Genomic DNA, 11,705 nt, shown 5'->3' with positions numbered 1-11,705 from the left:
CTCTCTCTCTCTCTCTCTCTCTCTCTCTCTCTCTCTCTCTCTCTCTCCCCTCTTTCTCTCTCATTTTATTAGTATCTTTTATTGTTGTATCATCTAGATTTTCCTCTATCACCTTTCCTTGTCCTTTCCCAGAAATCAATCCCTTATAGCAAATACTTTAAAAAAAACATAGTCCTGGTTAGTATGTTTTTGAATTTTTTCTTCCCTCTAAATCACTTCATAGGTATGTTCTCATATTCTTTTTAGAATTCTTCATATTCATAACTTATTAATATACTTAAATGCTAAAATGGATCCATGATTTCACTTTATCTTTCCTTCATTTCACTTCCTAGTGATCTCCACCATGCTATGTGCTTCTCCTTCCCCTCTCCCCCACTTTCCAGCACCCCTTTACGTGTTATCTTCTCCCATTAGAAGTTAAACTCTTTCAGAGAGGGATTTGCTTGCTTGTATTTGTACCCCTAGTGATTAGCACAGTATCTGGCTTATAGTAAACAATTAAGGCTCCACATTTAGGCACCCACAGTCTTCCCCCTCCCTGACTCCACTCTGATCTTCTGTTTTCCCTATGTCCTTTTGTGCTGTCTACAAATATGCCCAAGTCATTATACTGAAAATGACTAGTGTCCACCAACCATTCAAGCTACCATTCTATACATTTCTTCCCTTTCACAGCCAAACTGCTAGAAAATACCATCTAAATCTGTCTCCTCCATTTCCTCTCCTTTCACTCACATCTCAAACCTTTCAAGCCTAGCTTTTAACCTCATCACTCATATGAAATTGCTCTCTCCAAAGTTACTCATGATTTCAACTGTCAAATCTGATGGAGTTCCTCAATCTTCAAACTTCATGACCTCTCTGGGTCAAGAGTATTTGATACTGTTGACTATACTCTTCTCCTGAATAGTCTTTTTCTGAGCTTGATACTGTTCTGTCATGATTCTCCTCTTACTATCTGACCATTCCTTCTCAGTCTGTTTTACTGGATCATCATTCATATTGTGCCCCTTAACTGTGGTTATATCCTCAGCTTCTGTCATGGACCATCTCTTTATCTCTGTGATATCATTATCTCCCATGGATTAAAGTATCATGTCTATGCAAATGATACCCTAATCTATATCTCTGGCACTAGCCACTCTGCTTATTTTCAGCCTTCTACTACTTATTGAATATTTCAAATCAGATATTATATGTGCAATTCAAAGTCAATATGTTCCAAATTGAACTCATTATCCCTTTCCACAAACCCATCTCAATTTGGGATCTACCTATGTCTCTCCAGGCCACCTTCATTATTCCAGTCACTCAGGTATGCAACATTGATATTATCCTTCTCGCTCTCCCTCACTACCCATAACCAATCATTTCATTTTTTTAAATCTTGTCTCTTCTCTCTTCCCAATATCTCTTGTATCTGTCCCCTTCTCTCTGTTTACACAGCCTCTACAGTAATTCAGGTCCTCATTGTCTCTCACCTGGACTATTGCAATAGCTTCCTTTTTGGTCTAATGAAATCAAGTCTCTTCCCTTTCCGTATATCCTACACAGCTCTGCAGAGAGATACTCCATGAAATCATTATGCTCATAAGATCAAATGGATAATATTTATAAAGCACTGAACACAGTGCCTGGAAGAAAGAATATTCTTAATAAATGCTTGCTCCCCTCCCCTCTTCCAAAATGTGGATGCTATCATGTCACTTCCCTATTCAATAAATTCCCATGACTCTCTACCGTGTCTGGGATCATATATAAATAATACCTTGAGCTTTTAAAACCCTTCAGCATAGTTCTTGTTCTGACCAATCGTTTCAGGCTTATTATAAAACTACTTTTCCTACACCCCAGATTTCTGCTACACTGAACTCTTCACACACAATATTCCATCTCTCACCTCTGTAATTTTGTCTTGGCTAAGCCCCCACACTTCAAAAGTAATCCTACGTTTTAGACTCCCTTGTTTCCTTCAAAACGTTTCTAAAGGCGCTCCTTCTGGGCGTCAGGGGATGAGCATGGATCTCGTCTCTTCTATCTCCCAGGCTTTCTGGTAGCAGTTAGCACTTGGCACTTTGGGGCCAGGGGCAGGGAGTCTCCGACAGGGACTTGGACCCAACCAGTTTTGTGGTTATGGAGTACGGCTTCTGCGCGGTGTGGATTGCAGGCTCTCGCTTGAGGGAGAATCGGATGAGGACAGGTGAGGAAAGCTGAAGTAGGGACCGCGGTGAAGTCCCAACACTGCGGCCTTGCCCAGAGGGTCCTGGAGATTCTGCCCAGGTCGGATCACAGCTCTTGACTTAACATTTCTAAATTTCCGCAGTACAGCTACTTGAAAGAAATTTAAATACGAAATCAAAGTTCTTGTGAAAATGACTCTTCAGGAAATGGTGCTTCAAGCTGATGCCCTTTACTCTGACCGAATAGCTGTATGTTTTGATAGATGTAATAATCAATGTCTAATTTATTATACCTACAAATCTATGGTTAATTTTGCCTCAGAATTATCTAGCTTTCTGCAACTACACTGCATTTTGAAGGGATTCATGAAATCTGTCTTTATTGCTATTCAGGAATAAATTTACCATCTTGGATTCTGGGAATTCTGCAAGTCCCTGCTGCATACTCTCCTGTTGATCTAAATATGCTACCAGTTACCAGCCTATTTTATGAAAAAAAATGTAACCTCAAGTACATCCTTGTTGAAAGAAAAAAAAAGTTGATAAATTCAAATCTTCCTATGAAACTTGCTTAAATAATGATACCATTATAGTAGACCATACTGGTTTAAGACTTTTTGAACTTCACTGGAATGATATTGATGTGAACTTGATCCTATATAATAAAAAAAGAGAACTATGGAGAGGAAAAAAATGATTAATTGCATCAATTCTTTGAACAGCAATGAAGAAAAAGCAGAAAAGTATGTGGAGGTCAGACTGCAGCATTGCTTAGCTTATATTCTATACACCTCAGGAACTACAGGAATTCCTAATATTATCAGATTGCCTCATACATGTACAGTACCAAATAATCAACATCTTCATACACTTTTCAAGATCACACAAGAAGGTATTCTCTTCATGGTTCCCCCTTTGACATTTGATCCATCTGTTTTGGAGATATTCCTTGCTTTGACAAGTGGAACATCTCTGCTTATAGTTCCCAATGCTATTAAAATACTGCCATTGAAATTAGCTACTGTTCTATTTCACCAACACTATAGGACAGTTCTCCAGGTTATACTAACACTACTTAGATTTGTATCTCAGCTTATCAAGCCATCTATTTTATTAGCTACAAATTCACTTTATGTATTGTCCTTAGTGCCAAAGCATTCCTGTCATTGAGCATCCTCAGAACCTGGAGGGCAAAAGGCAATAAAACTCAAATATTTAATATGCATATTATCACAGAGGCATTCACCTGGGCAAGATGTTACAGTACTCCAGAAGAGGATCTTAGCTCCACTCTGGGAGTTGAGTCACCTGTGCAATTGGGATTTCCACTACTTGGAATAGTAGTCAAACTCAGATTCACAAATGGTTTGACATTTTAAGAAGGTGAAGGCCAAATTCTTTTTTTAGGTGGCGAGAAGTGAGTATGTTTTCTTGATGATGAAATAACTTTACCTTTTGGCACAATGAAAGTTACTGGTGATTTTATTATTGAGAATGGTGAAGCAATATATTTCTTGGGACAGCAAGACAGTCAAATTAAATGACTTGGCAAACATTATTAACACTGAGTGTGTACAACAGGTTGCTGAAGGAATTTTTCAAGAAGAATCCTGTGCCATTGTATGCTATCCTCAAGAAAGATAAATGCTGTTAGTGGTGACCAAAGACAGTTTTGTGAAGGATGTTATTTTTGGAGAACTTCAAAAACATTTTCCTAGCTATGCAGTCCCAGATACATTATAGTGATAGAAACCTTACAATTTACATCTCATGGCAAAATCAATTTGTCTAAGTTAACCCAAATTTACTTTAACTACATAAATTTGAATTGTAACAGTAACCTCAAAGAAAAAAGGGGAACTATGGGAAAGATTACGATAGTTATGGAAGTCCTCTTTGAGACTTCTGGAAGATCCTTTGGAAGTTTCTAAAGATTCACTATTCCTTAGTAATGGTGGCGATTCTTTAAAGTTTCTTTGGTTCAATAATGAGATTGAGCATTTGGGAAGCAGATCAATACCTGAACTTCAGAAGTTATTCTCAGTTGCTCCATCTTAGATAAATACAATCACATTCTTCAAGAAGTACTTCCAGATGAAAATACATCACTCAATAGGAGTTACTGCACAAAAAGAAAATTCAGTGTCATAAATAGAAGAAAATTAAGTAGCAAATATATAGATCAGAAGTCTGGAAGGCCTGTGAATTCTGGCAAAGAGCAGAATGCTTTTATTGCATTGAGCAGAGTAAATCAGATTTTGTTTGTGAATACCTCTGAGTCTTTAAGGAATTCCCTAAGTATGAGACAGACAGGAACTAAGTTAGGAAAATGTCCTTCAACATCTCCTGATTTAATTTCATCTGAAGAGTTCAGTTTTGTTCATGTGACAAGCAAAAGGCCTTTAGCATTTATCTGGAAGAAGGATGGTGCAGACAAGATTAGCCCTGGGTCAAAACTTTCAGAAAATGAGACTTCTGTGAAGTATCTGAGAAAATAAAGTTATGTGTCAGGTGGAAGTCCAATATATTGGATCCTGTTCTCACAGGATACAAAACAATTGATCTCTATTCTGATAAAGTGAAATGGGAACAGATCTTAGGAGATCACATTGAATCCTTAGCTTGTCTCTCTCTTTGTGGAAATTTCATTACAATGGGCTGCTATAATGGTATATTTATGTGCTCTGAAACATTAATGTGAAAATACATTAGATGTTTGCCACCAAGGATACCATTAAAAACTCAGCAACCATGAATCTATCCACAGGCTTCATATATGTGGGATCTCGTGACCATCATGCATATGCTTTGGATACTTACAAAAAAATCTATGTTTGGAAGTCACATTGTGAAGAAATTGTCTTTTCTTCACCCTCTCTAAGCCAGGTACCCCATCACTTAAATACTGCTATACTGAAAAGAGTTCTACTGGCCTTAAATCCTGCTACTGGAAAAAGAGTTTGGACACATTCCTGTGGAAGAGCTCTTTTCTCTTCCCCACAATGCACCTTGCAATATGTTTTCGTTGGTGGTGTGGATGGGAATTTACACTGCTTTAACCACCTGGGACAACTGTTTTGGCAGGTCTCTTCTAATGGACTAGTCTTTTCATCCCCATGCATCTCTGATTCAATAAAGCAATAAATATTTTTGGCTTCCATCATTGTTTTATCTACTGTTATCATATGGAAGCACATTTCCAATAGAAATTCGAGGCTATCTGCAAGTATATATGCAACACCATTTACTTCCCACAATCACAATCTAAACAGTGAAATTCTGCTAGCAGCAGCATCTGCTGGTGGACAACTATGGATCTTGGTTGCTAAAAAAGGACAGTTACAAATAGCACATAAGCTTCCTGGAGAAGTTTACTCATCTCCTGTGGTCTGGTGATCAATGCTTGTTGTTGGGTATCAAGATGATTGTGTTTTATTGGGTATTGGATTTGTTGGGTGTTACTGAAATATAACCATCAGAAATAGCCAGCCTACATCCCTTCTTCAGTGTTTTTATCAGTACCAAATGGATAGAAATTATTTGTTTTACGTATTCAGAGAGATGTGCTTAGGTACTGTCCATATCAAAGACATTTTGGTTAATAAATGATTAATCAGAGAATGACCATTTTGAATGTCCTCTGTTTGAAAGCCATAATTATTGCAGAAGCTATTGAATGAGCTGGTCACACATATCATGCTCACTAATAGTTCTATTTCCCACTGTGTATGATCGTCAATATATGCCATTGGATATTTCAGTTAAAAAAGATCTTGGCCCTGGAAATAGAGAATTGAGTGACTTGTATGAAGTCACAAAGATTAGGATCAAAAGGAGAAAGGAAACTGGAACCTTTCATTCCCAGTCTAGGCTATTTTCCTGTGCATTAGATTTATTTGTCTTTTTGCCCATATTATCTTGTACATAGTAAATGGTTTTTTTTTAATACTGATTGAATTGGATAATATGGCAGCAGGATACTTGATGAATATAATCTCTTTGCTAGTTGTTGTGTTGCTTGTTTATTCTTTCTCAATGAGATTTACAGCACCCTTGGGTTTTTACTGTCAGGAATGTGTGATCTTTTTATAAGTGAACAAGGTTCCTGTATTAGGAAGTAAAATTATCAGATGATTTTGGTTAACTTACTCTCTTTCTTTTTCTCTTTTACTAATGTATCCTCCCTGAGGACCAAGTCAATTTATTCTTCTATGGGTTTTAACTCTTAATTTAACTTAAGTGTTATCTCACATATATCTCTTATGTTAATTGTGAGAAAGTTTAATTACTTAAAAATAATTTCTCAGTAACTTTTTCTGAAATCTCATAGCATATAATTCAAAGTAATTTCCTAGTAAAATGTCTATGAATGTAGCCACAGTAGTGGTTCAAGTTATAATAACAGGATCTCCTGCTGATTTTCATCCTTTCTCATGTTCCTAGATTGAGAATCCACCATTGTGAATGATGTAGTCTGTACACAAATACCCTGTGAAGCTACAAACATTCGAGGGTTTTTTTGGTGGATACTTTACCAAGTTCTTGAATTGGTTTCTGGTCCATGTTAGATGAATTCCAATTTCAAATACAAATCAAATTTCTTTTTACTGCTAAGTGCTTAAACATTTTTCCCCAACCAGTGAGAACTATAATGAAATATTGCCTAAAATGAAAATATTTCAAATTTTTCTAGTCCAACAACTGTTACAAGTGGATATAAAGAAATTCCATTTTCAGATAATCAATGAAAACACTAGATAAAAATTACATTTTGAAATGAGATTCTCTTGCTGCTGAAGCACTTACTGATTTTTTCATTGAAAGATTTTCTCCTTCCCTTTCCCTCCAATCATAATGGACCATTTACATTAAAACCATATACAAGCAAAAAATTTATAGTTAATATTAAAATTACAGTAATGTATCTTCTCTTTAAAAAAATTTCTCAAGCATTACCTCCAACATGAAATTTTTTCTGAGTCCTTCAGCTGCTAGTAACTCCTCTGTCCCTTTTGGGATCAATATTAATTTATGTACATGTTGTCTCCAATGATAACATGGAAGTTCCTTCAAGACTGAGATTTTTTTACCTTTTTATTGTATCCCTAGTACTGAATAGAGTTCCTTGCACAAAGTAGGCATTTGATAAATACTTGTTCATTGATAGAGCCATATAGATTTTATTACCAAAATGCTTGGAACAATTCCCATTTTAAAAAATAGTGAATTAGTGAGCCTATTTTCTTCCTTTTGGAATAGATTACTATTTTATTTATAATTTAAAAAAAAGAATTTTCCTTTAAAAGACCTCAGCAGCATCTCTTAATGTTGAAAAAAAAGTAAGAAAACACACACATACACACACATCAAAACCATGACCTGTTTCTATTTACTCAATTAATCAATAAACATTTATCAAGTGCCTATACTTTACTACACACTGTACTGGGCACTGGGGATTCAAAAATATAAGTAGAATAGTCACTGCCCTCAAAAAGCTTACAGTCTATTGAGAGCAAAAAGATGTATATGCTGCAAAATAGATAAAAGGTATTTTGGAGGGGAAATAACTAGCTGCTGGAGAGATAAAGGAAGGTTCCTTGTAGAAGGTTGTACTAGCAGAGAGCCTTGAAGCAAACTAAGGATTTTAAGCAGTGAATGTGAAGAGTTAGAGCATTTCAGGGAAGGGATCAGCCAGTATGAAAGCACAGAGGTGGGAGGTGGAGTGCCATGTATTAGGAATAGCAAGGTTAATTTAGATGGACCATATGAAGAGAATATGTGTGTCTATATCTTTATATCTATATCTATATCTATTTGTTGGGGGCAGGTTGTAAAGGACTTTAAATGCCAGAGGAGTTTCATTTCATTTTAATAGCAACCATTGGAGTTTGTTAAGTATGATTCCAGCACTTTAGGAAAATCACTTTGGCAGCTGTGTGTAGGATGGATTGGAGAGAGAAGAATTTGAGACTAAGTAACTAATTAGAAAGTTTTAAGAGTAGCAACATTTATAAATATTGGACAGTTCTTGCCATATAGTTTAGGTTAGCTTTTCCCTATAGAGATAATTAAACCATACGAAAATCTTAATTAGTCCATGGGATTAAGATCTGAACGTTGATGTAATTTCCCAATCACCTCAGACTTAAAAAGGCCAGTACATACATTGGTGGTCTCAGCTATGACACTTCCTTGTTGACATGCCACTGTGGCAAGAATAGAAACAAATAGAAGAGCTGTATGCAGCTAAATCAATGTTGCATCTTTGCTAAACATTCTTTCCATGGTGTTGTTATGTAAATATTTTTGTTAAATATTAAATAATCTAAGTGTCTCTTTCCTTCCCAGTGACATATCTAGGCTACCAGTGAGTCTGAATCAGGCTTGGCCAAAGCAGAGGCTATTGTGATAGTCTGAGTGAGAGGCGATACCTAAGGCATTAGGAGCATGGGATTGTTGATCCAGAACTACAAGGGACCTTACAGGTAATTTAATCCAACTCTCTTATTTCAAAAAATTTTTTAGTTTTCAAAAATAAACTTTCATAAGATTTTGAGTTCTTAATTTTCTTCCCCTCTTTCCCCTCCCCCATCCCCAAGATAGCATGCAATCTAATATAGGCTCTACATATACATTCATATTAAACATATTTTCAAATTAGTCATGTTGTAAAGAAGAATTAGAACCAATGGGAGGAACCATGAGAAAGTAGAAACAAAACAAAACCAAAAAGGGGGCAAATAGTGTATTTTGATCGGCATTCAGACTCCATTGTTCTTTTTCTGGATATGGATAGCATTTTCCATCGTTGAGTCTTTTGGAGTTGGCCTAGATCCTTGCATTGCTGAGAAGAGATAAGTCTATCTAAGTTAGTCATCACACAATGTTGCTGTTACTGTGTACAATATTCTCCTGGTTCTGCTCACCTCACTCAGCATTAGTTCGTATAAACCTTTCCAGGTTTTTCTAAAGTCTGCCTGCTCATCATTTCTTATAGCACAATAGTATTCTATAACATTCATATACCACAACTTGTTCAGCCATTCCCTAATTGATGGGCATTCCCTCAATTTCCAATTTTTTGCTACCACAAAAAGAGTTGCTATGAATATTTTTATACATGTGGGTCCTTTTCCCATTTGTATGATCTCTCTGGGATATAGCCCTAGAAGTGGTGTTGCTGGGTCAAAGGGTATGCTCAGTTTCATAGCGCTTAGCTTATAGTTCCAAATTGCTTTCCAGAATGGTTGGATCAGTTCACAACTCCACCAACAATGCATTAAGTTCGAATTTTCCTACGTCTATGCTCCAACATTTATCATTTTCCTGTTTTGTCATGTTAGTCAATCTGATAGGTGTTTTAAGGTACCTCAGATTTTTTGATTTGCATTTCTCTAATCAGGTGTGATTTAGAGCATTTTTTCATGTTACTACAAATAGCTTTAATTTCTTCATCTAAAAACTGCCTTTTCCGTGGAGCCAAGATGGCGGAGGGAAAGCAGTGACTGTCTTGAGCTCTCTCTCAAAGCCCTCCAAATACCTAAAAAAATGGCTCTAAACAAATTCTAAAGTGGCAAAACCCACCAAAAGACAGAGTGAAACAAATTTCCAGCCAAGATAGCCTGGATGGTTGATCAGAAAGGTATATCGCGCCAGGCTGAGAGAGGAGCGCAGTTCTGCGTGGGCACGCAGGCCACAGCAATCCTGGAGCAGGCCTCAGAGGACTGAATCTCGGGCAGCTGTGGCAGTTTCCAGACTTCTCAACCCCTGAACACCAAAGACAACTTAGAAGGTCAGTGGGAAAAGTCTGTGACTGTGGTGATAGAGGAGCTACATCTCAGCCGCAAGTCTCAAGCGTGGCCTCTGGGGCAGTGGCTGTTTCTTGAGCTTCTGGCCCACAGACTGAGAGGGAATCATGGTCTGATCAGAGGGGGATTGCAGGGATCTCTTTGCCAGCAATGAGGCAGGAATCTCTTGCTTTGCCCGTGCTTGGATCTGGGTCACAGTTCTGAGGAGCGGTCCTGGGGTGAGGAGGAGTGCTGGCGTGGTGGAGCTTTTTGAGGCTGTGGAGAGGAAACACCTTGCCCCTTATCATATCACCTTAGAAGAACTGAAAATGGACAGGTCCCTAGAAGTATCTCTGAAAACATCTGTACAAACCCCTGAAGCTTGGGGCAGTACACTCTTCACATTGGAAGCAGACTTGTACCTTAACAAAGAGTTTAAAACTCAAGTAATTGGCTGGAATCATGAGTAAGCAGCACAAAAAGAGTCAGACTATAATATCTTACTTTGGTGGCAAAGAAGATCAAAACATACAACCAGAAGAAGACAACAAAGCCAAAGCTCCTACATCCAAAACCTCCAAGAAAAATACGAACCAGTCTCAGGCCTTGGAAGAGCTCAAAAGGGATTTTGAGAAGCAAGTAAGAGAAGTAGAGGAAAAACTGGGAGTGATGCAAGAAAATCATGAAAAACAAGTCAACAGCTTACTAAAGGAGACCCAAAAAAGTACTGAAGAAAATAACACCTTAAAAAATAGCCTAACCCAAATGACAAAACAGGTCCAAAAAGCCAATGAGGAGAAGAATGCCCTAAAAAGCAAAATTGGCCAAATGGAAAAGGGAAGTCCAAAAGATTACTGAAGAAAATACTTCCTTAAAAATTAGAATAGAGTAATTGGAAGCTAGTGACTTTATGAGAAATCAAGACACAGTAAAACAAATCCAAAAGAATGAAAAATTAGAAAACAATGTGAAATATCTCATTGGAAAAACAACTGACCTGAAAAATAGATCTAGGAGAGAGAATTTAAAAATTATTGGACTATCTGAAAGCCATGATCAAAAAAAGAGCCTAGACATCATCTTTCAAGAAATTATCCAGCAAAACTGCCCTGATATTTTAGAACCAGAGGGCAAAATAGAAATGGAAAGAATCCACCAATCACCTCTTGAAAGATATCCCCAAAGGAAAACTCCTAGGAATATTGCAGCCAAATTCCAGAGTTCCCAGGTCAAGGAGAAAATATTACAAGCAGCCAGAAAGAAACAATTCATGTATTGTGGAAACACAATCAGGATAACACAAAGTTTAGCTGCTTCTACATTAAGCGACCACAGGGCATGGAATATAATATTTCGGAGGGTGAAGGAGATAGGATTACAACCAAGAATCACCTATCCAGCAAAACTGAGTATAATCCTACATGGGAAAAAATGGTCATTCAGTGAAATAGAGGACTTTCAAGCATTCTTGATGAAAAAACCAGAGCTGAATAGAAAATTTGATTTTCAAATACAAGACTCAAGTGGAACATGAAGAGGTAAACAGGAAAGAGAAAATCATAACAGACTTATTAAAGTTGAACTGTTTACATTACTGCATGGAAAGAAGATATTTGTAATTCATGAGACCTTTGTCAGTATTAGGGTAGTTGGAGGGGAAAAAATATATGTATGTGTGTATAGATAGATAGATAGATAGATAGATAGATAGATAGATAGATAGATAGATAGA

General features: G+C 37.1%; 1 pseudogene; it reads left to right on the top strand.

The window, feature by feature from the left end:
* The first annotated feature begins 2,375 nt into the window (after window positions 1–2,375).
* LOC114050077 lies at window positions 2,376–5,648 on the top strand (annotated as a pseudogene).
* Window positions 5,649–11,705: the final 6,057 nt, after the last annotated feature.

This window comes from Vombatus ursinus, unplaced genomic scaffold, assembly GCF_900497805.2.
Source record: "Vombatus ursinus unplaced genomic scaffold, bare-nosed wombat genome assembly UNPS02014798.1, whole genome shotgun sequence".
Classification (NCBI taxonomy): domain Eukaryota; kingdom Metazoa; phylum Chordata; class Mammalia; order Diprotodontia; family Vombatidae; genus Vombatus; species Vombatus ursinus.
Note: the sequence above shows the minus strand (reverse complement) of the source record. Positions and strands in the feature narration are given on the sequence as shown.